Source organism: Hippopotamus amphibius, chromosome 15 (assembly GCF_030028045.1).
Source record: "Hippopotamus amphibius kiboko isolate mHipAmp2 chromosome 15, mHipAmp2.hap2, whole genome shotgun sequence".
NCBI classification, from domain to species: domain Eukaryota; kingdom Metazoa; phylum Chordata; class Mammalia; order Artiodactyla; family Hippopotamidae; genus Hippopotamus; species Hippopotamus amphibius.
In genome coordinates this window covers 25,299,200-25,323,948 of record NC_080200.1, presented here as the reverse complement: position 1 = coordinate 25,323,948, position 24,749 = coordinate 25,299,200, and the positions used below count along the sequence as shown (strand labels likewise).

At 38.9% G+C, this 24,749-nt stretch overlaps 1 pseudogene; it reads left to right on the top strand.

Annotated features, from left to right (window-relative positions):
* Window positions 1–21,529: 21,529 nt before the first annotated feature.
* On the top strand, window positions 21,530–22,455 carry LOC130836401 (olfactory receptor 56-like; annotated as a pseudogene).
* The last annotated feature ends 2,294 nt before the right edge of the window (window positions 22,456–24,749 follow it).

The following is a 24,749-nucleotide window of genomic DNA, read 5'->3' as shown; positions in this document are numbered from 1 at the left end:
ATTATTTTTTGGGGGGTACACCAAGTTCAATCATCTGTTTTTATACACATATCCCCATATTCCCTCCCTCCCTTGACTCCCCCCCACCCTCCCTCGAGTGCCCCCCACCCTCCCCGTCCCAGTCCTCTAAGGCATCTTCCATCCTCGAGTTGAACTCCCTTTGTTATACAACAACTTCCCACTGGCTATCTATTTTACAGTTGGTAGTATATATATGTCTGTGCTACTCTCTCGCTTTGTCCATGGAGCTATATGTAATGAGGTGGATAGAACTACAGTCTGTCATACAGAGTGAAGTAAGTCAGAAAGAGAAAGACAAATATTGTATGCTAACTCACATATACGGAATCTAAAAATGGTACTGATGAACTCAGTGACAAGAACAAGGACACAGGTGCAGAGAATGGACTGGAGAACTCGAGGTTTGTTCCTGATCTTAAAGGAAATTCTTTCAGTTGTTCACCATTGAGAATGATATTTGTTGTGAATTTGTCATATACACCCTTTAGTATGTTGATGTAGGTTTCCTCTGAGCCCACTTTAATGAGAATTTTTCCTTTGGCATAAATGGGTATTGAATTTTGTCAAAAGCTTTTTTCCATGTCTATTGAGATGGTCATATGGTTTTTATTCCTCATTTTGTCACTGTGATTAACAGATTGATTTGTAGATATTGAAGAATCCTTGCATCTTTGTGATAAATCCCAGTTAATCATTGTGTATGATCCTATTAATATGTTGTTTCATTCTGTTTTATATAATTTTGTTGAGGATTTTGGCATTTATATTCATCAGTGATATTACCCAGTTATTTTCTTTTAGTTTGGTATCTTTGTCTGGTTTTGGGACCAGGGTGATGACGGCATCCTAGAATGAGCTTGGGAGTGTTCCTTCTTCTGCAATTCTTTGGAAGAGTTTCTGAAGGATTGGTGTTAACTCTTCTCCAAATGTTTGATAGAATTTGCATCTGAAGCTATCTTGTCTTTGACTTTTCTTTGTTAGAAGATTTTTTAAAGCTCTTTATTGGAATATAATTGCTTTAAACTCTTCTACCAGTTTTTGAGGTACATCAAAGTGAATCAGCTGTATTTATACATATACCATATCCCCTCCCTTCCACAACTCCCTCTGACCCACCCTGTCCTGGCCCTCAAAAGCATCACCCATCATTGAGTTTGTCTCCATTTGTTATACAGCAACTTCCCACTAGTTATCTATTTTACATTTGGTAGTGTATCTATGTTTATGCTACTGTCTCACTTCATCCCAGCTTCCCCTTCACACCACCCCTATCCCGTGTCCTCAAGTCCATTCACTACATCTGCATCTTTATTCTTGCCCTGTCACTTGGTTCATCAGTACCATTTTTTAAGATTCCATATATATATATATGAGTTGGCATATGGTATTTATTTTTCTCATTCTGGCTTACTTCACTCTGTATGACAGTTTCTAGGTCTATCCACCTAATTACATATAATTCAATTTCATTCCTTTTTATGGCTGAGTACTATTCCACTGTATATATGTGCCACATCTTCTTTATCCATTCATTTGTTGATGGGCATTTCAGTTGTTTCCATGCCCTGGCTATTATAAATAGTGCTGCAATGAACATTATGGTACATTTTTCCTTTTGGATTATCGTTTTCTCTGGGTATATGCCCAGGAGTGGGATTACTGGGTCATATGGTAGTTCCATTTTCAGTTTATTAAGTAACCTCCAAACTGTTTTCCATAGTGGCTGTACCAACTTACATTCCACCAATAGTGCAGGAGAGTTCCCTTTCTCCACAACCTCTCCAACATTTGTTGTTTCTAGATTATTTGATGATGGCCATTCTGACTGGTGTGAGGTGATACCTCATTGTGGCTTTGACTTGCAATTCTCTGATGATTAGTGATGGTGAGCATCTTTTCATGTGTTTGTTAGCAATCTGCATGTCTTCTTTGGGGAAATGTCTATTTAGGTCTTCCACCCATTTGTGGATTGGGTTATTTGCTCTTTTGGTATTAAGCTGCATGAGCTGCTTATATATTTTGGAGATTCATCCTTTGTCAGTTGCTTTGTTGGTGAGTATTTTCTCCCATTTTGAGGGTTGTCTTCTTGTCTTGTTTATGGTTTCTTTCACTGTGCAAAAGCTTTCAACATTCATTAGGTCCCATTTGTTTAATCTTGATTTTATTTCCATGATTCTAGGAGGTGGGTCCAAAAGGATCTTTCTTTGATGTATGCCGTAGAGTGTTCTGCCTACATTTTCCTCCAAGAGTTTTATAGTGTCTGGCCTTATATTTAGGCCTTTAATCCATTTTGGGTTTGTTTTTGTGTATGGTGTTAGGAAGTGTTCTAATTTCATTGTTTTACATGTAGTTGTCCAATCTTCCCAGCACCACTTATTGAAGAGTCTGTCTTTTTTCCATTGTATATTCTCACCTCCTTTGTCAAAGATAAGGTGCTCATATGTGCTTGGGTTTACTTCTGGGTTCTATTATGTTCCATTGATTTACTTTTCTATTTTTTGTGCCATTACCCTACTGTCTTGATCACTATAGCCTTGTAGTATAGTTTGAAGTCAGGAAGCCTAATTCCACCAACTCCATTTTTCCTTCTCAAGATTACTTTGGCCAGTCAGGGTCTTTAGCATTTTGCTAGAAATCCTAAGATTTCTTGTTGTAGCTCTGTGAGAAAAGCCATTGATAATTTGATCGGGATTGCACTGAATCTGTAAATTGCTTTGGGTAGTACAGTCATTTTCACAATATTGATTCTTCCAGTTCACGAACATGGTATGTTCCCCAATCTGTTTCTATTGTCTTTAATTTCTTTCATCAGTGTCTTATAGTTTTCTGCATACAGGTCTTTTACCTCCTTGGGCAGGTTTATTCCTAGGTATTTTATTCTTTTTGTTGCAATGCTAAATGGGAGAGTTTCCTTAATTTCTCTTTCTGCTCTTTTGTTGTTATTGTATAGGAATGCAAGAGATTTCTGTGCATTAATTTTGTATCCTACTATTTTACTAAATTTCTCGATTAGTGCTGTCAGTTTTCTGGTAGAGTCTTTAGGGTTTTCTATGTACAATATCATGTCATCTGCAAAGAGTGACAATTTTACTTCTTTTCCAATTTGGATTCCTTTTATTTCATTTTCTTCTCTGATTGTTGTGGCTAACACTTCCAAAACTATGTTGAATAATAATGATGAGAGTGGGCACCCTTGTCATTTCCTGTTCTTAGGGGGAATGCTTTCAGTTTTTCAACATTGATAATGATGTTGGCTTTTGTTTTGTCATATATGGCTTTTATCATGTTGAGGTAATTTCCTTCTATGCCCATTTTCTGGGGAGTTTTTATCATAAATGGATGTTGAATTTTGTCAAAAGCTTTTTCTGCATCTATTGACCTTATCATATGGGTTTTACCTTCAATTTCTAAATATGATGTATCATTGATTGACTTGCATATATTGAAGAATCCTTGCATTCCAGGGATAAACCCCACTTGATCATGGTGTATGATCTTTTTAACGTGCTGTTATATTCTACTAGCTGGTATTTTCTTGAAGAATTTTATATCTATATTCATCAGTGATATTTTCTTGTCATTTTCTTTTCTTGTGACATCTTTGCCTGGTTTTGGTATCACGGTGATGGTGGCCTCATAGAATGAGTTTGGAATGCTCCTCCTTCTGCTATATTTTGGACGAGTTTGAGAAGGATAGGTGTTAGCTCTTCTCTAAATGTTTGATAGAATTCACCTGTGAAGACATCTGGCCCTGGGCTTTTGTTTGTTGGGATATTTTTAATCACAGTATCAATTTCCGTACTTGTGATTGGTCTGTTCATAGTTTCTATTTCTCCTTTGTTCAGTCTTGGAAGATTGAGTTTTTCTAAGAATTTATCCACTTCTTCCAGATTATCCAATTTATTGGCATATATTTGCTTGTAGTAGTCTCTCATGATCTTTTGTATTTCTGCAGTGTCAGTTGTTACTTCTCCTTTTTCATTTCTAATTCTGTTGATTTGGATCTTCCCCCTTTTTTTCCTGGTGAGTCTGGCTAATGGTTTATCAATTTTGTTTATCTTCTCAAAGAACAAGCTTCTTGTTTTATTGATCTTTGCTATTGTTCCCTTCATTTCTTTTTTGTTTATTTCTGCTCTGATCTTTATGATTTCTTTCCTTCTGTTCACTTTGGAGTTGTTTTGTTCTTCTTTCCCTAATTGTTTTAGGTGTAAGGTTAGGTTGTTTATTCGATTTTTTTCTTGTTTCTTCAGGTATAACTGTATTGCTTTAAAGTCCCCTCTTTGAAAAGCTTTTTCTGCATCCCATAGGTTTTGAGTTGTTGTTTATTTGTTGTCATTTGTTTCTAGGTCTTTTCTTTTTTCCTCTGATTTCTTCAGTGATTTCTTGGTTGTTTAATAGTGTATTGTTCATTCTCCATGTGTTTGTATTTTTTACATTTTTTTCCAATAATTGATATCTTCTCTCATGGTGTTGTGGTCAGAGAAGATCCTTGATATGATTTCAATTTTCTAGAATTTACTAAGGCTTGATTTGTGTCCCAAGATGTGATCTATCCTGGAGAATGTTCCATGAGCGCTTGAGAAGATAGTGTATTCTATAGTTTTTGGATGGAATATCATGTAAATGTCATTTAAGTCAAGATGGTCTAATGTCTCATTTAAAGCTTGTTTTTCCTTATTTATTTTCTGTTTTGATGATCTGTCCATTGATGTAATGGGGCATTAATGTCTCCTAGTATTATTATGTTACTCTCGATGTCCCCTTTTATGGCTGTTAGCATTTGCCTTATGTATCATGATGATCATATGTTGGGCGCAGAGATATTTACAATTGTTGTATTTTGTTCTTGGATTGATTCCTTGATCATTATGGAGTGTCCTTCCTTGTCTCTTGCAATAGTCTTTACATTAAATTCTAATTTGTCTGATATGACTATTGCTACTCCAGCTTTCTTTTGACTTCCACTTGCATGGAATATTTTTTTCCATCCATTTACTTTCAGTCTATTTTTGTCCCTTAGTCTGAAGTGGGTTTCTTGTAGACAGCATATAGAAAGGTCTTGTTTTTGTATCCATTCAGCCAGTCTCTGTCTTTTGGTTGGAGCATTTAATCCATTTATATTTAAGGTGATTATTGACATGTGTGTTCCTATTACCATTTTCTTAACTGTTTTCGGTTTGTTTTTGTAGGTCTTTTCTTTCTCTTGTGTTTCCTGCTTAGAAAAGTTCCTTTAGCAATTGTTGTAAGGCCAGTTTGGTGGTGCTGAATTCTCTTAATTGTGCTTGTCTGTAAAGCTTTTGATTTCTTCATTGAATCTGAATAAGATTTTTGCTGGGTAGAGTATTCTTGGCTGTAGGTTTTTCTCTTTCAGGACTTTCAGTATATCAAGCCACTCCTTTCCAGCCTGCAGATTTTCTGCAGAAAGATCAGCTTTTATCCTTATGGGTTTTTCCTTATATGTTATTTGTTGCTTTTCTCTTGCTGTTTTTAATATTTTTTTGTGTTAATTTTCATTAGTTTGATTAATATGTGCCTTGGTGTATTTCTCCTTGGGTTTATTCTGTATGGGACTCATATATCTTGGACTTGATCAATTAATTCTTTTCCCATGTTGGGGAAGTTTTCCACTATAACCTCCTCAAATATTTTCTCAGACCCTTCCTTTTTTTCTTCCTCTTCTGGGATGCCTATGATTTGAATATTGGTGTGCTTAATGTTGTCATCAATGTCTCTGAGACTGTCTTCCATTCTTTTTTATTCTTTTTTCTTTTTCCTGCCCTGTGGCAGTTATCTCCCCCATTCTATCTTCCAACACACTTATTCGTTCTTCTGCCTCAGTTATTCTGCTGTTTATACCATCTAGAATATTTTAATTTTGATTATTTTGTTGTCAATTACTGTTTGTTTGCACTTTAGTTCTTCTGAGTCCTTATTAACTGTTTTGTGTATTTTCTGTTTTGTTATCGAGATTTTGGATCATCTTTACTATCATTACTCTGAATTCTTTTTCAGGCAATTTTCCTATTTCCTCTTCATTTATTTGGTCTTGTGTATTTTTACCTTGTTCCTTCACCTGTGACTTTTTTTTTTTTTGTCATCTCACATTTCCCCTGCTTTGGATGGGTGAGATTGTGTTCCTGTCCCACAGGGTGTTTGCCCTGAGGTTTCAAACACTGGAGTTTCAGGCTGTTGAGTATAGTTGGGTCTTGGTGTTGAAGTGAGAACCTCTTGGGGACCTCATTCTGATGAATATTCCCTGGGAATTGGGTTTTACTATTAGTGCAATATTTTGGACTCAGAGCTCCCACCTCCGGAGCTCAGACCTTACCCTGGGCTTGTGAATCATGATCCCACAAGCCATGTGGAGTAGGAAAATGAAAAAAAAAAAGTAGGAGAACAGAAGAACAATAGCAAGATGAAAAATACAATAAGAACAGGAAACTAAGAGATGTGTTAAGAAAAATTTTAAAAATATATATAGATGGAGCAACAACTGGAATGTAAAACAACTGCAATAGCCAAAGTGAGGAGGTGGTTAGAAAAAAAAAAGCCAGCAAAGGCCTTGGCTATAGGGATAGGCCTTAGATAAGGGCCAGTGGTGGTGGGGGGGTGGGGGTGGTTAGGCAATGGGCAGGGCCTATGCTTAGAAAAGGCCCTGGGTGTGGTGTGGAATACAGCTTAGGCCCAATGTGGCAGAAGGGGTCAAGGAATGCTTCTGGTACTGGGGGCAAAGGACCAGGTCCAGGTCCCCAGCATGCTTCCTGGGCCCAAGTTTGCAGGAGAAATGCTAGGCATGTCCCCTAGTCCTCCAATCTCAGGGAGTCCCTCCTCCTTGGGTTTTCTTCTTCCTCACTCCCTCCCTCCTATTCTCCCAGGACCCTCACAGCTGGAGGGGGTACTGGAAGGCAGGAGACCAGACTCTGATGCCCAACAGACTCCCTGGGGCCAACTTAGCTAGGGTAATGCCTGCAGCACTTCCCCAGATCTTCCAGTCTCATAGGGTCCCTGTCTGCCTCTCTTCTTCTCCCCCACCCCACACTCTCCTAGGTCCCAAGCAGTTGGAGGGGACCCTGGAGTGTGAAAGACCATATCTGTGAGCCTAGCAGGCTTCCCAGGGCTTGTGGGCAGGGGAAATAACTTCCCTGCTTCCCTTAATCCTCCAATCCCAGAAGGACCCCTCCCCTGCCCACGTCTCCTCTTCTCCTGTGCTTTCCTTCTACACCCTTAGGGCCAGTGAGACCTAGAGTGGCCCCTGGAGGACAGAAGATGAGGCCTGGGGACACCACAGGCCTCCCAGTGCCAAGTGGGTAGGGAGCTTTCCTGCAGTGTCTCCCCTGATTCTCCAGTCCTGCAAGATTCCCCCACCACTGTCTGCCTCTCTTCCTCTTCCCCTCTCCTCCCTCCCTCCCACTCCTGTATGACCCACTCAACCAGAGAGGGCCCCAGAGACCGAGGGACAAGACTCAGGAGCCCAGCAGGCCTGCCAGTCCCAAGTGGGCTGGGGAAAGGTCCTCCACACCTCCCCTGGTCCTCTGATTCTGGAAGTCCCACCACCAGTCTTCCTCTCTTCCCTTTCCCCTGCCATGCTCTTATGCCCCTGGGAGGGGATCCTGGAGAGTTGGAGACCAGGCCTTGGAGCACAGCAGGCTTCTCAGGCCAGTGGGCAGCAGAAATGCCCTCCAATCCTCCCCTGAAACTCTGATCCCAGAGGGTACCTCCCCCCTTCCACCTCTCTTCTCCCCCCACTGCTTCCCTCCTGTACTTCCAGGACCAACGGCCCAAAGGGGCCTTGGAAGGTGGATGGCCCGCACGAAAGAAATACCCAGTGGCACCTCTCCTATTCTTCTGACCTGGAGAAATCCCTTCCCACCCCCACTGTCTGCCTCTCTCCCCCCCCCAGTCCACCTCCCCTCTGACACCCCCAGGACCCACATGCCAGAGGGGGGCCTGGAGAGTGAAGGATCAAGCCCGGGAGCCCAGTTGGCCTCCCTGGCAAAGAGAGCAGGTGAAAAGCCCTCTCACCTCCCTGTCCCCTGATCTGAAAGCCTCCACCCCCACCAGTCTGTCTCTCCACCTCCTTGCCCTCCTCTGTCCCTCCCACACCCCCAGGACCCAGGCAGCCTGGAGGGGGTCTTGGAGGGTGGAGGACCCTTCTGGAAATCCCAGCCAGCTCCCAGGCCTAAAAGCACTGCAAGCCTCCTGGCTTCCTGGGCGGGAGAAACCCAGTTGTGATTTCATGATCTCCCCAGCCCCCAAGTGTCCCTCCAGTCGGGAACCTCCCCCCTCAGCCAGCCACCCTGCAGGGGAGCCAGTCCCAATTAGCTTCCCCTTCCCCATCCCCCTGACTTCCCCCAGGTCCTACCCAGTTGCCCCGGGGTTCCTCTGGTCTTCTTGGGCCTCAGGTCCCCAGCTTGCCTCTGGCAACTGATCTATTTGTGGGGAGATGTGATCTCTGTGTCTTCCCATGCCGCCATCTTGACTCCAACCTGTTAGAAGATTTTTAATCACAGTTTCAATTTCAGTGCTTGTGATCGATTTGTTCATATTTTCAATTTTTCCTGGTTCAGTTTTTCAAGGGTGTATCTTTCTAAGTATTTGTCCATTTCTTCTAGGTTGTCCATTATTGGCGTGTAGTTACTTGTAGTAATCTCTTATGATCCTTTGTATTTCTGGGGTGTCTGTTGTAACTTCTTTTTCATTTTTCATTTTACTGATTTCCATCCTCTCCCTTTTTGTATTGATGAGTCTGGCTAAAGGTTTATTAGCTTTGGTTATCTTCTCAAAGAACTGGCTTTTAGTTTCATTGATCTTTGCTATTTTTTCTTCATCTCTACTTCATTAACTCTGCTCTGATCTTTATGATTTCTTTCCTTCTACTAACTTTGGGTTTTGCTTCTTCTTCTTTCTCTAGTTGCTGCAGGTGTAAGTACTGGTTGTTTCAGTTTTTTCTTGTTTCTTGAAGTAAGAGTCCATTGCTATAAACTTCTCCCTTAGAAATGCTTTTGCTGTGTCCCATAAGTTCTGGATTTTCTTGTTTTCCTTGTCACTTGTCTCTAAGTATTTTTTATTTCCTCTGATGTCTTTAGCAAAATCAAAGAGCTCTTGGTTATTTAGCAGCATCATATTGTTTAGCTTCCATGTGTTTGTGTTTTTTTGTTTTTTTTCCTGTAATTAATTTCTAATTTCATATACTTGTGGTTGGAAAGATGCTAGATGTGGTTTCAATTTTCTTAAATTTACTGAGGTTTTATTTGTGACTCAAGATGTGATCTATCCTGGATAATATTCCACACACTCTTGAGAAGAAAATGTATTCTGCTGTTTTTGGATGGAATGTCCTGTAAATATCACTTAAGTCTATCTGGTCTAATGTGTCATTTAAGGCCTGTGTTTCCTTATTAATTTTTTTTTCTGGATAATCTATTTATTGGTATAAGCAGCATGTCAAAGTCCCCCACTACTATTTTGTTACTGTTCACATCCCATTAATGGCTGTTAACATTTACCTTATATATTGAGGTGCCCTTATGTTGGGTGAATATATATTTACAATTATTGTTTCTTCTTCTTGGATTAGTCCCTCAATCATTATGTAGTGTCCTTCATTGTCTCTTGTAACAGCCTGTACTTTAAAGTCCATTTTGTCTGATATGAATATTGCTATTCCAGATTTCTCTTGATTTCCATTTGCATGGAATATCATTTTACATTTCTTCACTTTCAGCCTGTATGTGTCTCTAGGTTTGAAGTTGGTCTCTTTTAGACAATATGTACAGATTTTTTTCTTTTTTTCTTTTTTTTTTTTGTTTTTTGTTTTTTGTATCCATTAAGCCAGGCTGTGTCTTTTGGTTGACACATTTAATCCATTTACATGTAAGTTAATTATCAATATGTAAAATCCTATTGCCATTTTCTTAATTATTTTGGGTTTCTTTTTGTAGGTCTTTTTCTTCTCTTATGTTTCTCACCCAGTGTAGTTTCTTTATCATTTGTCATAAAGCTGGTTTGGTTGTGCTGAATTCTCTCAGCTTTTGCTTGTCTGTTAAGCTTTTGATTTCTCTGTTGGATCTGGATGAGAGCTTTGCTGTGTAGAATATTATTGGTTGTAGGTTTTTCTCTTTCATGACTATAAATATATCCTGCCACTCCCTTCTGGCCTGCAGAGTTTCTGCTGAAAAATAGGCTGATAACCTTATGGAGATTCCCTTGCATGCTATTTGTTGCTCTTCCTTTGCTTCTTTTAATATTTTTTCTTTGGATTTAATTTTGTTATTTTGATTAATATGTGTTTTGGAATGTTTATCCTTGGGTTTGTCCTGCGTGGGACTCTCTGTGCTTCCCGGACTTGGGTGACTCTTTGCTTTCCCATGTTAGGGAAGTTTTCAACTATAATCTATTCAAATATTTTCTCAGACCTTTTCCCTTTCTCTTCTTCTTCTAGTACCCCCCATAATTTGAATGTTGGTGCTTTTAATGTTGTCCCAGAGATCTCTGACACTGTCCTTTTTTCATTCTTTATTCTGTTCCATGGTAGTAATTTTCACCATTCTATCATCCAGTTCACTTATCTGCTCTTATACCTCAGTTATTTTGCTATTGATTCCTTCTAGTGTATTTTTTCATTTCATTTATCGTATTGTTTATCACTGTTTTTTCTTTAGTTCTTCTAGGTCCTTTTTAAATATTTCTTGTATCTTCTCAATCTGTGCCTACATTCTATTTCTAAAATCTTGGATGATCTTTACTATCATTACTCTGAATATTTTTTCAAGTAGATTACCTATCTCCTCTTCATTTAGTTGGTGTTGTAGGTTTTTATCTTGCTCCTGCAACATATTCCTCTGTCATCTCATTTTGTTTTTCTTATTGTGTTTGTGGTCTCCTTTCCACAGGCTGCAGGATCATAGTTTATCTTGCTTCTGGTATCTCCCTCCTGGTGGGTGATGTTGGTCCAAGGACTTGTGATGGCTTCCTGGTGTGAAGGACTGGTACCAATGCTCTGGTGGGTGAAGCTGTGTCTTGTTCCTCTGTTGGGCAAGGTTGTATCAAGGGGTATGTTTTGGGGTGTCTCAGAGCTTAGTAGTACTTTAGGCAGCCTGTTTGCTGATGGGTGGGACTGTATTCCTGTCTTGCTGGTTGTTTGGCCTGAGGCCTCCAACACTGGAGCTTGTAGGCTCTTGGGTGGACCCAGTCTTTGTTCTGAGATAGTGAGCTCTGGGAGAGTTCATACCAATTAATATTATCTGGGAATGTGAATTTTCTGGTGTTCCAAAGGCCAGGACTCGGCTTTCCCACCACAGGAGCTCAGATTCGACCCCTGACTGGGGAATGAAGACTCTACAAGACACATTGCATGGCAAACAAACAAACAAAAACAAAACAAACAAAAAATCAGGTAACAAAAAACAAAACCAAGACAATCAACAAACACAAAGCCAAACAACAACAACAACAAAAACCACAGAAACAAAATAAGATGAAGAAAACAACCAAACAAAAACCCAAGAAACAAAACAAAATATCAAAAATCTAAGAACAAAAAAGCAAAGAAAACAAGAAATAAACACACAAAAATGATGAGAAAGAAGAAAACAGAAAAAAAGAATGAAAAAAAACCCCAAAAGCAGAAATCAATAAACAAAAAAAAGACAACAAAAACAAAGAAAGCAAAAATAAAAAAATTAAATAAAAATAGAAAAATAAAATAATATATTTAAACATTAAAATAAATAAATAAATGGATAAATAAATAAGTAAATAAAATTAAAACAACAAAACAAGATAAAACAAAAAACATTCCTAGAGCCATTGCTATGTGTCCTTGCCCCCATGGTGAGCCACAGACAAACCCACACCTCCCCAGGAGGCCCTCCAAGGCCTCTATGTAGGTCTCTGGACTCACTGTGTGCATTGTGGGGGAAGTTCAAAACTCTGAAGTGGACCAACTCATGTTTGCCCCTGCCCCCAAAGTCTATAGATGCTGAAGCTATACTGGTCTCAGTTGTTGGAACATTTGTTGTCCACTCAGATATTCCACAACTATTGGATATACCAGGAAATCACTGGGGTTTAACCTGAGGCTTGTACAGCTTCATGGAGAGATTTCACTTACTCTTCCTTAGCCACACATCCCCTAGGGATCAGCTTTGAATTTGGCCACACCTCTGCATGCTTGGGCCACCCTGAGGTGTCTTCTGCCCACCCAGGCTAGAGGTGCCTAATGACTCACTGTGGTATGCTTGTCCATTTAGGTGGGGAAGGCAAGAGAAAGTGAGCAATTGGGGCATGTGTGCTTGCTCAGGCAGGCGAGGGATAAGGTGGCCAATTTGGGGCATACACTCTCACTCTGATGGGATCCCCTTCCAGTGCCCATGGAGGTAGGGACCAGTAGGAAGCTGTGACAGACTGGGTCACACATACTCAGGCATGTAAGGGACAAGGTGGCAATGACTGGGGCACCTGCACTTCCTTTGTTAGGATTCCCTCTTAGTGCCCACAGAGGTACGTCCTGGCATATGGGGAGAGAGGTTGTGATGGTGGCTCTGCCCCTTGTGCAGCACTCAACAATGGGCCCTCACTTCCAAGGCAGTCAGCTTTCTCTAGGAGCATTCCCATATGCAGAGCTCCTTACTCTTGTCCCTTCAGGCTGTCCCTATACAGCTGAGCTCCTCACTCCCATCCCTTCCATCCATTTCTGTGCAGACAACAGCAGTCTTCTCCTCAGGTCCACTCTCCTAACCCCATACTTTAGCACCCTGCCCCAGCTAGCATTGATGGACACCCATCTCAGGCTGGAGTACACAGGGCTGTGGCACAGACCATCTGTGAAAGTATCACTCTGTCCTCCTTACCACTGACCAGCCATAGCACTTTCTTCCAATAGCCCCCAACCCCCTCCCCCTATTTCAGAATATTACATCACCAGAAGGGGGCCTTCTGGGTATGGTAACCTCTCCTCTCCTTCTGACCTACTCCCAGGAGTGAGAGCTCCATCTTTTTTCCTCTTTTCTTTTTTTTTCCCTTCTCTCCTTCATCCTGACTTATTATTCAGGAATCTTTTCTTGTCCTTCTAGGTGTCAGAGTTCCTCTGCTACTGTTCAGCAGGTGCTCTGTGGGAATTCTTCCACTTGTAGATGTATTCTTGATGTACTTGTGTGGAAAAGTGAAGCCCAGTTTCCCCTATTCTACCATCTTGACCCTGACCTCTCTCATAGTGGTTTTGATTTGCATTTTCCTGATGATTAGCAACATTTAGCATTTTCCCATGTGCCTGTTGGCCACCTGCATGTCCTCTTTGGAAAAATATATTTTCAGGTCTTCTGCCCATTTTTTAAATTGGGTTGCTTTTTTTTTATATCATCATATCAGCTGTTTATATAATTTATAGATTAACACTTTATCAATCATATCATTTACAAATATTTTCTGCCATTCAGTAGGTTGTCTTTTCATTCTGTCAATGGTTTCCTTTGCTGTACAAAATATTTTAAAGGGCTTCCCTCATGGTCCAGTGGTTAAGACTCTGTGATCTCAATGTAGGGGCATGGGTTTGATCCCTGTTCCAGGAACTAGGATACTGCATGCCACAACTAAAGATCCCATACACCACAACTAAGACCTGTGCAGCTAAATAAATAAATAAAACAAAACAAACAAACAAAAAAAAAACAAAAGCTTTTAAGTTTAACTAGGTCCAATTTATTTCTTTTTGTTTTAAATTCCTCTTCTTTAGGAGGCAGATCCAAAAAATATTGCTATGATTTACAAATAATAATTTTCCTTATGTATTTATGTGCTTCAGTGTTGGGTGCATATATACTTATTATTATTATATTTGCTTGATGAATTGACCCCTTTGTCAGCATATAGTGACCTAATTTGCCTTTAGTGACAAATATTTTATGAAAGTCTATTTTATCTGCTCTATGTAAGTTTGCCCCTGCTCTCTTTTGGTTATCATTTTATGGAATATCTTTTCCCATCCCTTCACTTACAGTTTATTGTTGCCCTTAATAAAGTGAACCTATTTTAGGCAGCATATTGTTGGTTCTTCTTTTCTTCCTTAATCTGTTCAGTCACAATGTGTCTTTTGTTTGGAAATTTTATTTAATATGTATTTAAAGTGATTATTGATTGGTAAGAACTCAATATTAGCATTTTGTTAATTATTTTTCACTGTTTTGTAGTTCCTTTTCTTCCCCTCTTGCTGTTTTCCTTTGTGATTTGTTGACTTTTTTGTAATGGTATTTTTTCTTTGCTTCTTTTTTTTTAATCTTTTGTGGCTCTATTAGTCTTTCCTTTGTGGCTACCATAAGGCTTACCTAAAACATATGATAGTTATAATAGCCTATTTAAATGTGATAAAAACTTAACCTCAATTTCAATCAAAACATTTACATTTCAAACTATCTCCCCCAAGAGACCACTGCTTATTGAGAAATATCCTTTAAACTTGACTCTCACCTTGTGATTCTAGCAGTTTCTTCTTCTCTTTGCCTTTGATGTATTACACTATTGTAATTTTTTCTATAGACTGCCCTCATCTTTCCACATTTGTAAGCACTTCCTGTACTAACACCCTCCTGAATCATTTTAACTTGAGTGTGCATCTTTTCATGCTGGTACCGTAGCTGATACAAGGTTGAAGCCTAAGTTTTGATAAGTCCTCTATTGTTTGAACATCCACTCTCTTCATTCATTAATTGAATTTCTACAGGGATTAGAGGCACCGAGATAGCACCTGGCACAATAGTCTCTTGGTTCCTATTGTCTTTAACTCTCTTCTGCTTCACCTAGAATATTTACTCATCCTTCAATACCCAGAAAAGACATCCCGACATCTTCCTATGGAAACTTTACCTAGATTATATCACACCTCAATTATAGCTTAGATAATTTTGCTGAGCATTCTTTGTATTTCATAGAAAACACTGTGTGTTTCTGGCTACATCACCAGAGTATTATGTTTTGTTATCATTATTAATATACCTACTTTTATCCCTAGTATAGATTTATTTAATATTCTTGGATATTAACCTTCTGAGCCTTTTGTTGCTTTATATCAATTTTGTAGCAACAGGCTTGATACAAAGTAGACATATTACAGATTTCCCTTTAATGAATGAGTGAATGAATAATTTGATTAATAATTAATTAACTAATTACACCAACGTATTGCTAATGACAGAGAACAGGGGATGTGTTTTCTATAATTGGGGATGTGGCCCACATCAAGTTAAAGATTCTATTGGAGCATGTTTATTTGAAACACAATCTATTTAATAGAAAATATTAACAGTTCTCTCAAAACTGATGGCCTAAAAGAGGAAAGCTCTCCTTCTAAGTCCCTATCCAGTAATTTCTGTTTGTTCAAACTGTTACTAAATTTTCAACAGTTTTCTCACCATACTAGAAAAACCGTGTTTGTGTTTAATGCCTATAAGTGAAGCCCTTTTATGGGCCAGAGGACAGGGCCTTCTCTTGCCCAAGAGTAAAGGCAAGATGGTATAAATTCAGCAGTAATTTGACCTTTCTAAGCCTCAGTAACATCTGTCTCTCTAAACTGCTTCTCATAATATTACACCAAGGTAGACTGAAAAAAATATTTATGTTTCATTCATGAGAATATATTTCCAGAAATTCTTCTTCTCTCATTATTCATTCCTACAGGTTTGAGTTGAAACCTTGCCCCAACTCTTTCCTCCCCCAATACCATATATTAACCTTTCAAAATATCATTTGAATATTTGCTTATTTTGAGTTATTAATGTAATTATTTGAAATGAAAAGAAAGCAAAATCTAGCATAGAAAAGTATTCTGTACATTAGGAAGGTATGAGTTATGATTTTAAAATATACATCTCAGTGTTGTGCTGAATTGTCTGCCAGCAGACAATTGAAACATTAGCTCACATGTAATTTAAGGTTGACAGTGGGGCGGTTATATATTATATGCAGTGATATTCTACAGAATAAAGTTAGTTTATATCATGCTCAAATGCATGGGTAAGTTTTCAAAGCCATAGTTGACCTTGTCTCTAATTGATAGAATTAACTTACTAAAGAAACCCATCAAAGGTAGATTGAATAATGTAAATGACAATAAGGTGATTCTGAATGGTACAAAATTTCAAGACCCATAAAACATGAGAAATTTGATTCAAGGGAGACTGGGGAAAGTGAGTGTTTCAAAGAGTGGCTAATTCTCTTTAGAGATTGTTTTTATAAGCATTCAATTCTAATTCTCCAAGGACTTGTTAATTAAACAATAAGGGAATGTTTCCTTCAGAAAACTGATGTAAAGCCCATATTTCCTCCACTTAGAAAAATAAATCTAAATTTAAGTTTCACTCATCAAACACTCTGGACACTTTATTTATAACAATGAACACTGGTCCACCCATCCTGGAGATATATACTGGGTTCTTGACAGAGCATTGCCCCATGTGAAGATCCTTATTTCATATCTAGATCCCATATCTTTCACATTACAAGGATGCTCAGCTCTGGGGACATAGAAAGCTGGGCATGCCTCACAAATGGTCTGATTAAAGTGAATTAGGGTATTGGGATCCAGATAAGTTGTGTATGGTTATTGGTTTCTTTTTGACTATTAAGGATTTGACAATTAACTATAATTGTAAGAAACTACTCTCACTGGGCTCAAATCCTCCTGAGCTAATTATAGGTGGAACTACCTATGGAAAGAAAGCCACATGGGTCACACAAAGCAAATGGTCACAAGAGGGTATGGATGGATATTGGCAGACCTGAACTTGAGATACTGCCTCTCATCTCTCCTCTCCACTAAAGAGTCTTTCACTCCTGGAATTTTCATATGGGATGATTTCCTCAACATCAGGTAAAAGCATTCTCCAATTGGTAACAGGAAAGGCTGAATACCAGTCTGTTTGGATTTCAGCTTTAATGAGCCTTCCTCTTTGCTTTCTAGGTGGTGACAGCAATGAACATAGGCTTTCTCACTTCCTTCATAATGCTGAGAAGCTAGACCACTTGGGGTGATGGGACGATGAGCTGAAAACACCTACAATTCAGGGAATTGTCTGTGTTTTTGAAAAAATAAACACATAAAACTAGTAGTAAACATAGTTAAGTGTGTAGGGATGTAGGGGATAAAACAGATATGAGTATAAAATTAAGAATTACAGCACATTGAGATGGCCTACCCCCAAAAGCCAGGAAGGACAGTTTAAAGGAAGATTATGGCTATTTACTCAAAATTTTAAAGAAAAGAGTGGAGTTTCCCTTAGAAATTTGTGTCCATAAATGATCCACTAATTGTATTTATTACAATCCAATAGCAGCAAGTCTTTTACCTGCTGTAGCCTTGGATATGTCACCATTGTTGCATCTACTTTTTCTCATATTTAGAATTGGAATGGCCACGTACATTTACATTCTTCACAGGATGCTATGAGAATGCAATGAACCTATGAATGAAAACCCTTGGTAAATGAAAAGCTACACAAATAACCTTTTTAATGTAATTTCAAAGATGATCAACCTTTGGTTCTCATTTAGAAATCAACTAAATCACTAATAAAATGTAACATTTGGTCTAGAGATGAGACTGGAGATGTAAACAGGACAGAAAACGTTAGGTCTTTGAGACTCAAAAATTAATCTACTGTATGAGCATTTTGGTTTTTATTTAAAGTAATTCTACTCGGAATCCGCTCCCAGAAATTCTCACTAGGTAGGTCTAGGGTAACGTGAATATGTTTGTCAAATAAGAACCCTGCCTTCCAGTACTTCTGTTGATGTATTTAAGAAATCTTTAATTGGAGCAACTATTTTATAACTGAGTGGCTACTAAATGATTCTTGTCCCTCAATTCCTTAAAGTTGAACAGAATTAAATGATATATTTTGTTCCCCGAAACAAAATGAACACCATATTTTAAAGAAAGAAACAGATGTCTGAGAAAGACACCACCAATCATATATTTTATTTATTTTGTAGAGCAACAGATATCATGAAGTTTTTATTCCTATTTACCTGAATGTTCAATATTTGGAAAATGAACATAATCCAGAAAAGATAATAGGCAGTTGAAAGGATTCAACTAAAGGACAGAGGTGAGTGAGAAGAGTAATGAGGAAATATTTTCTTCAAAGCAAAGTGTTCAATATAAAGATATTTAAAATGCACCAGGAGAGATTCTGTGTCAATCAGTTATAAACCTAATTTTATAAAGGAGAACAGAAAGGATCAGAATGGGATCACAGTGGATTTTTTTGATGTCTATCCTGAAACCAGAGATGAGGGGTAATAAATTCCTGTTCCTTATGGTCATATCAAAGAATTAGCTAGAGATTGATCTATTTTTAAATTTTTCCCAAAACAGTGATTTTTTTTGATCATTCAACAAAATTAAACAAGCTGAATTCTCCAAGAAATAAAGGGAAATTGTGGATTTCTTTGTTAAGATTTCATTTCTATAAGAGAAAGACAGTTGCATCTAAGTAAAAGAAACTGGACTAATTATTTGACTTTTCCTGCATTCTGCTCTCTTACTTTGAGCCACAAGGAGATAAATGAAATGAGAATTATTTTTTCATTCTGAGGGAAGGCAACCCAGGAAGAAAAAATATGAGGAAAAGTAATGTGAACAAACATCAAAGATAAAGCACTATTCTGTAATCTTGCAGACAGGGAACATGGTTGATGGTATTCTGGGAAGGTAGCATTAGGGAACTTGAGTGTGGAGGAGTGAATAAGAGAAAGCTAAATGCTAGTGTTTGAGGAGATTTCACCAGTAAGGCAAGTAGCAAGCAGGTGAGCAAGTAGGTGATAGACCAAAGATTATAGGAGAAACTAGGCATTAAGGAATGAAAGGTGGGGAGGGCTGAGATGGTGATTTCATTGAGATTGGAGAGGAGTTATGGTCTGTCCAAAATGCCTTGTCCAACAGTTAGCTCTTACCACAGTAGAAGTAGCACCACATTTATGTCTTCGAGTATTTCAGAACAAAAGGCAGATTTATCTCAGCAGAGGTTGAGGAAAGGTGTTGAGAAAGCCCCAGCACAAACAAAATATCATAGGGAGAATGGTGTCAGAATGTCAGAGGCACCAGGCACAAGGTTAAGAGACACTGTTGTTGGGGAAGGAAGGCATGATACACTTGACATATTTTACAATGTTGTGAAGGTCAAGTGTATATGTATCAGCCAGTAAGGCAACCATTAGAGGATATACTCCCTTGTGCCCTAAAATTAAACAACATATTCAAAGCTTTGAGTGTTCTTCATGTTCAGTGTTTTCTGAGGTGGGAAGAAAGGGTCTGTACTCACATTTATGGCAAATGAAGTGTCCTAGGTCAAAGAAGGGCATTGATAAGAGTGGAAATCAGTACCATTATGAATAGCTATAGCTTTTACCAAAGAGCGCTCTCTCTCTAGATGATGTTCTCATAGGCATTGACCCTGCAGAGGCTCTTTGCCTATCCCACTGCTCTGTAGACCCACATTTAATGAAAGGTAAAACTCAGTGATTATAAAACTTAGCACACAAATTCAGGGCATATCATGAAATAACAAAATGATAAGTAAAATTACAGAATCTTTTTACTTATTCAACCCTGTAGAGCTGATTTGACTGTCCTTTAAAAAAAAAAAAACACAAGAATAATTTCAGAAATTTGCCATGAATAAAACGTTGTGAATAAATTAGTTGAAAGTATATCAGTTCAGACATTACAAATACCATGAAACAGTAATGCAGAGAGCATAGTTATATAATCTATATCCTGGGTAACTGATGTGTTTGTCATATTCAGTCCTAAATACCCTTCCATTTACAGTCTCTCTACAAGTGACTGTCACTTTTTTGTACATTTAGAGGCTTTTATCATCATGGATACAGATGTGAATAACTAAAATGACTATGCTGTAAGGAGTTTAGAAGATCATTAAGAGCTGTGTGCTGGATAACATGCCTTCTAGACCACCGTTTTGGTGACTAAAAACAAGTCTCCGAGTCTCTGTGAACCTCATTTTCTTCATGCATAAAAGACAGACTGAATGATCCCAAGATCATTTCAGTTGCTGAAAAGTCCACACCACCATAAAATAAATAAACTGAGATTCTAAAAACAAATACTATTTTAGGCACAGAGTCAGACAAGGGTGTCAGTGGCTTGATGTAGGGTGATAATGACAGAAATTATAACCCATTATGGTCATATTTTCAATGTACATGAACAGGACCCATGAATGTGCTAGATAGAGAGGGAGAAATGAGGAAAAAAGAGTCAAAGATAACGCCTAGGAACTGGTCTTGTGCAATGGATGAATGATCCTGAATTTGACTAAAATGAAGACTAGAAGAAGGAAATATTGTGATGAAGAAATCCAGAGTTATTTTTCAGATATGTTAATTTGTATGTATTTTTTATTAAAAAATGGAAGTTGTGAAAGTGTATGAGACTATTGTCCATCTTTTATTAAAGAAAATCAAACAAAAAATGTTAATTTGAATTACCTCTTACTCATTCCAAGGAGATGTTGTGCACAGTTTTACATAGCCTGTAGTTAGTGGAATTCATAAGCTAAACTATGGGTGGACATATATACACTACTATATTTAAAATAGATAACTAATGAGAGCTTACTGTATAGCACAGGGAAATGTATATACTCAGTGCTCTGTGGTGACCTAGATGGGAAGGAAATCCAAAAAAGAGTGCATATTGTATACATAAAACTGATTCACTTTTGCTGTACAGTAGAAACTAACACAATGTTGTAAGGCAACTGTACTCCAATATCAAATAATAAAAAGAAAATAAATAAAATTAAAAGAAAACATGGATAGTTTTTAAATGCAAAGAACTTGAATTTAAAGAAGTAATACTTATTTCTCTGTTATGAAATACTTTCAAGCCTTGTTGAGTAGAATATTACAATTTAAGTTAGTAGAAAATAGCATGCCATAAAATATAACAAACTATTAACAGAGATAATCAGTGAGGAAGGCAATGGTAATGTAATTCAAGACAACTGACTTTCTCTCTTAGTGCCTTGATGGAGGCAACTTTCTTTTCCAAACACAGTCCTTGTGATTGGGAATGTCATAATCATCTAAGGTGTTAGGTTAAAATAAGTTCTATTTGAACCTGGAAATCAAAATTTTGGGGAAAAATGTTGCAGGAGAACTTATCTTTGAAGAGCCTCCCCTGATGCGAAACCATCTTTGTGACCCCCCCACCCCCACCCCTACACCCAGCACACTTGGCCATAGCAGTGTGCAGTAATTTCTGTGGCCAGTGACTATTTCCTGGAATAAGAGTGAAGGGAGACAGAAATCAGGTTAAAGCCTGTGAAAATTGCAATTGCCTTCTTTAACATGTTTGCATTGATCAATGAATCCTGGTTTAAGAAGAGAGAGAAAGAGGTTTGAAGGATTAAATTCATTGTTTGTAGCATTCCATAATATCTTACTGTCTGTTTTTCTTCTGTTATTTAATTATTTACAACAAAGCATAGGCATGGATAAAAGAAATGAAACCTCAGGAACTGAGTTCATTCTCCTAGGCCCTTTCCTGGATATGAAACATATTAGAGTTTTCATTGGCGTGCCATGCTTGTGATTTACATCGTGGCTCTGATTTTGAACTTTGTCCTCATTCTCCTGATCTGCGGGGATTCTCACCTCCACACGCCCATGTACTTCCTGCTCAGCCAATTGGCTCTCATGGACATGACATTAATCTCCAGCACCATACCCAAGATGGCAACCAATTTTTGCTCCAGGAGGAGAAACATATCACGAGTGGCCTGTGGGACTCAGATCTTCTTCTTCCTGACTCTAGGAATTGCTGAGTGTCTCCTTATCACCCTCATGTCCTATGACCGGTATGTGGCCATCTGCAACCCTCGGAGATACGCCCTCATCATGAGCCAGAAAGTCTGTCTGCAGATGGCTGCCATCTCGTGGGCTGCGGGCGCCCTTACATCACTTGCGCACATGGTCTATACTATGCACTTTCCCATCTGTGGTTCCAGAGAGATTTCCCATTTCCTCTGTGAGGTCATGGCCATCCTAAAATTGGTCTGTGATGACATCTCTGCCTATGAGAAGGCTGTGGTAATGACAAGCATCGTGGTACTCCTCATTCCTTTGTCCCTCATCATGTCCTCTTATGCTGTCATCTTCCTCACCATCCTCCACATGAAATCCCCAGAGGCAAGGGACAAAGCCCTAGCCACTTGCTCCTCCCACTTGACTGTAGTGTGCCTCTATTATGGCCCTGCCATGGTGGTCTACATGAGGCCTAGTTCTTATCATAATCCCAATCTGGACCAGGTCCTCTTTGTACTTGGTCCTATTCTCACCCCTTTGCTAAATCCTCTGATTTATAGTCTTAGGAACAAAGAAGTGATGGGGGCTCTAAGGAAGGTTCTGAGATGGTGATACTAATGTTAAATTAAAAGATGAATATATGCCCACCTGTAATCAGTAACTTTAATTCAGCCTAAATTAATTAGACTCATATGTCAAGAAGTCTTACCTTTCAAGTTATTTATTCACTCAACAAATATTTAATGATGGTCTCCTATGTGTCACATACCATTTTAGGTACCTGTGGTATCCTTTTAGCATTGCTTTAGAATTATGGTGTGGTTTCTCAGATTTTTATTTTCTAATTTTAACTGACATCACCTGTACTTCCCTCTTCTGAAACATCCTTATAATACTAAGTCTCTACTCTGAATCTGTGGACTTCCACAAGTCTCTACTCTGAATCTGTGAACCCACAACTTACAATAAAACTTCACATAAAATTGCTGGACAATTGGATTAAAGATAGCACTTTATACCTCTGAAAATCATATAGGTCTCCTTCTGCCCCTGAAAGAAGCCTATCTTGACACAAACCCAGAAATGTTATATGTCTGAGTTCTCCATATTCCAAAATATGCATGCATCAATCCAAACACAAAAATTTCCATATAGAAACTACTCCTGGTGCAGGAAACTTTGCATTTCCAAAAGCTTTACTTAAGTTTATTCAAGAATTGAACTGTAACACTGCAACAGAGCAAATAGTAGAATAAAGATAGTGAAGATTAAAGATTTTGATCATAACTACAAGACAACTGAGCATAAACCAGTGGATGGAATGATTTTACTATTTACATCAATCAAATAGTTAATTTGAATGCAATTATCTCATGTAAATATATAAAGTGAAAATATTCCAATCACCTCAATCATATAATTATTTATAGAGCCATAAATCAATTAAAAAGAAAAAAAATATGCAATTTAAACAAGAATGTGCAGTGGCCTAATGAATCAAAAGGTATTGGTGATCCACTTTTTAGAAACAAGAAATCAGTCAAGAAAAGTATTCATAGAAATGAAAGAATCTGTAGGAAAAAGAAAGACAACATCATGGAATGAAGAAAGTAACCCATCTAAGATTCTGAACTTCTGGTTTTCCTTCTTTTCCTTCCTCTTCACACATGAAGTAATTTTGTATGACTTTTCTTTCCTCCTGTGGGCATCAAAAGTTACAACTATTACAAAGGAGAAGAGTACCCTGATCTCTGCACTCTGCATCAGCTAATTGGCTCCTGCATAACTAACTTCACTGTACAAGGACCCGTGAGTTTACTTCAGACTACTCAGCCTACTGCTGAACTAAGAGTGTAGTTTGAGATGGGGGGGGGAGCCTCGGAGCCCCAGAAAGAGAGAGCAACAACAGGTGTGTGGATGGCAGAGCGGAAAGATTCCCACATGGAGGATTCAAGCTGTACTCGCCAGCCAGAGATGCTAGTCTCCTCACCGATGGTGGTGGTGGTGGCTGGGCTCCAAGGCTTGGGCTTCAGAGAATAGACACCAGGGAGAGAACTGAGGCTGGTGGCATGAAAACAGCCTGGGGGGCAAGTGTGCCACAGCTAGCTGGTATGGAGATTGGGGAAAAGCCTGAGCCTGATGGAAAGGCAGGAGACCTTTGTTTCAGGGTGCTTGAGAGGAGCTTGCAGCTCCACAAACAGTGGCTGCGCAGGAACCACTGTGACATGTGGCTGCTAAATCAAAACAAAGAGACTGCCACTCCCTGTGCCACAACATATCACTGCCTGCCACCACCACCACCAAGGATCCTGTGTGTAAGGGAGGTCATTGGCCACACCCTTCTGGCAATAGGTGAAGCCCACCAATGCCAAAGATCCCGCATCCAGGACTAATTTCCCTGGTAGAACACATGGCACACCTCAGGTTCACAGTGTCCTATGCTGCTGTAAGCACTCCCACATATTTCTATTAGACTGCCATATCCCTCCCTCCTCCCGACCTGAATTTTCAAGTGAACCCCAATCACCCTCTTTAGCCCCCTCTTGCATAGGTGGGGAACCACCTCCTCAGAGTGGCCCACATGGAAAGAAGAGACACAAACGAAAACTGATCCCTGAGGACTGCAAGACCAAAGAAGAGAAAGGGAAACAGCCACAGGAGGAGCAGATTTAATACCCACAATAGGCTTGATAGACCCTACATCTGTGGATCACCTGAGTAGATGAGGATTTCTACAATAGAGGCTGTAGACTTAGGGGGCAATTGTGGACTGTGGGGACAAATACACAGGACTAATACCAAATCACAGTCTGAGTGTTCCACACTCCTCTCAACAGCAGATGCAGTGCCCTACCTAGAAGTATTGGAGGGCTTCCTGGTATGTTTGACTTGTTTCTGATTATACA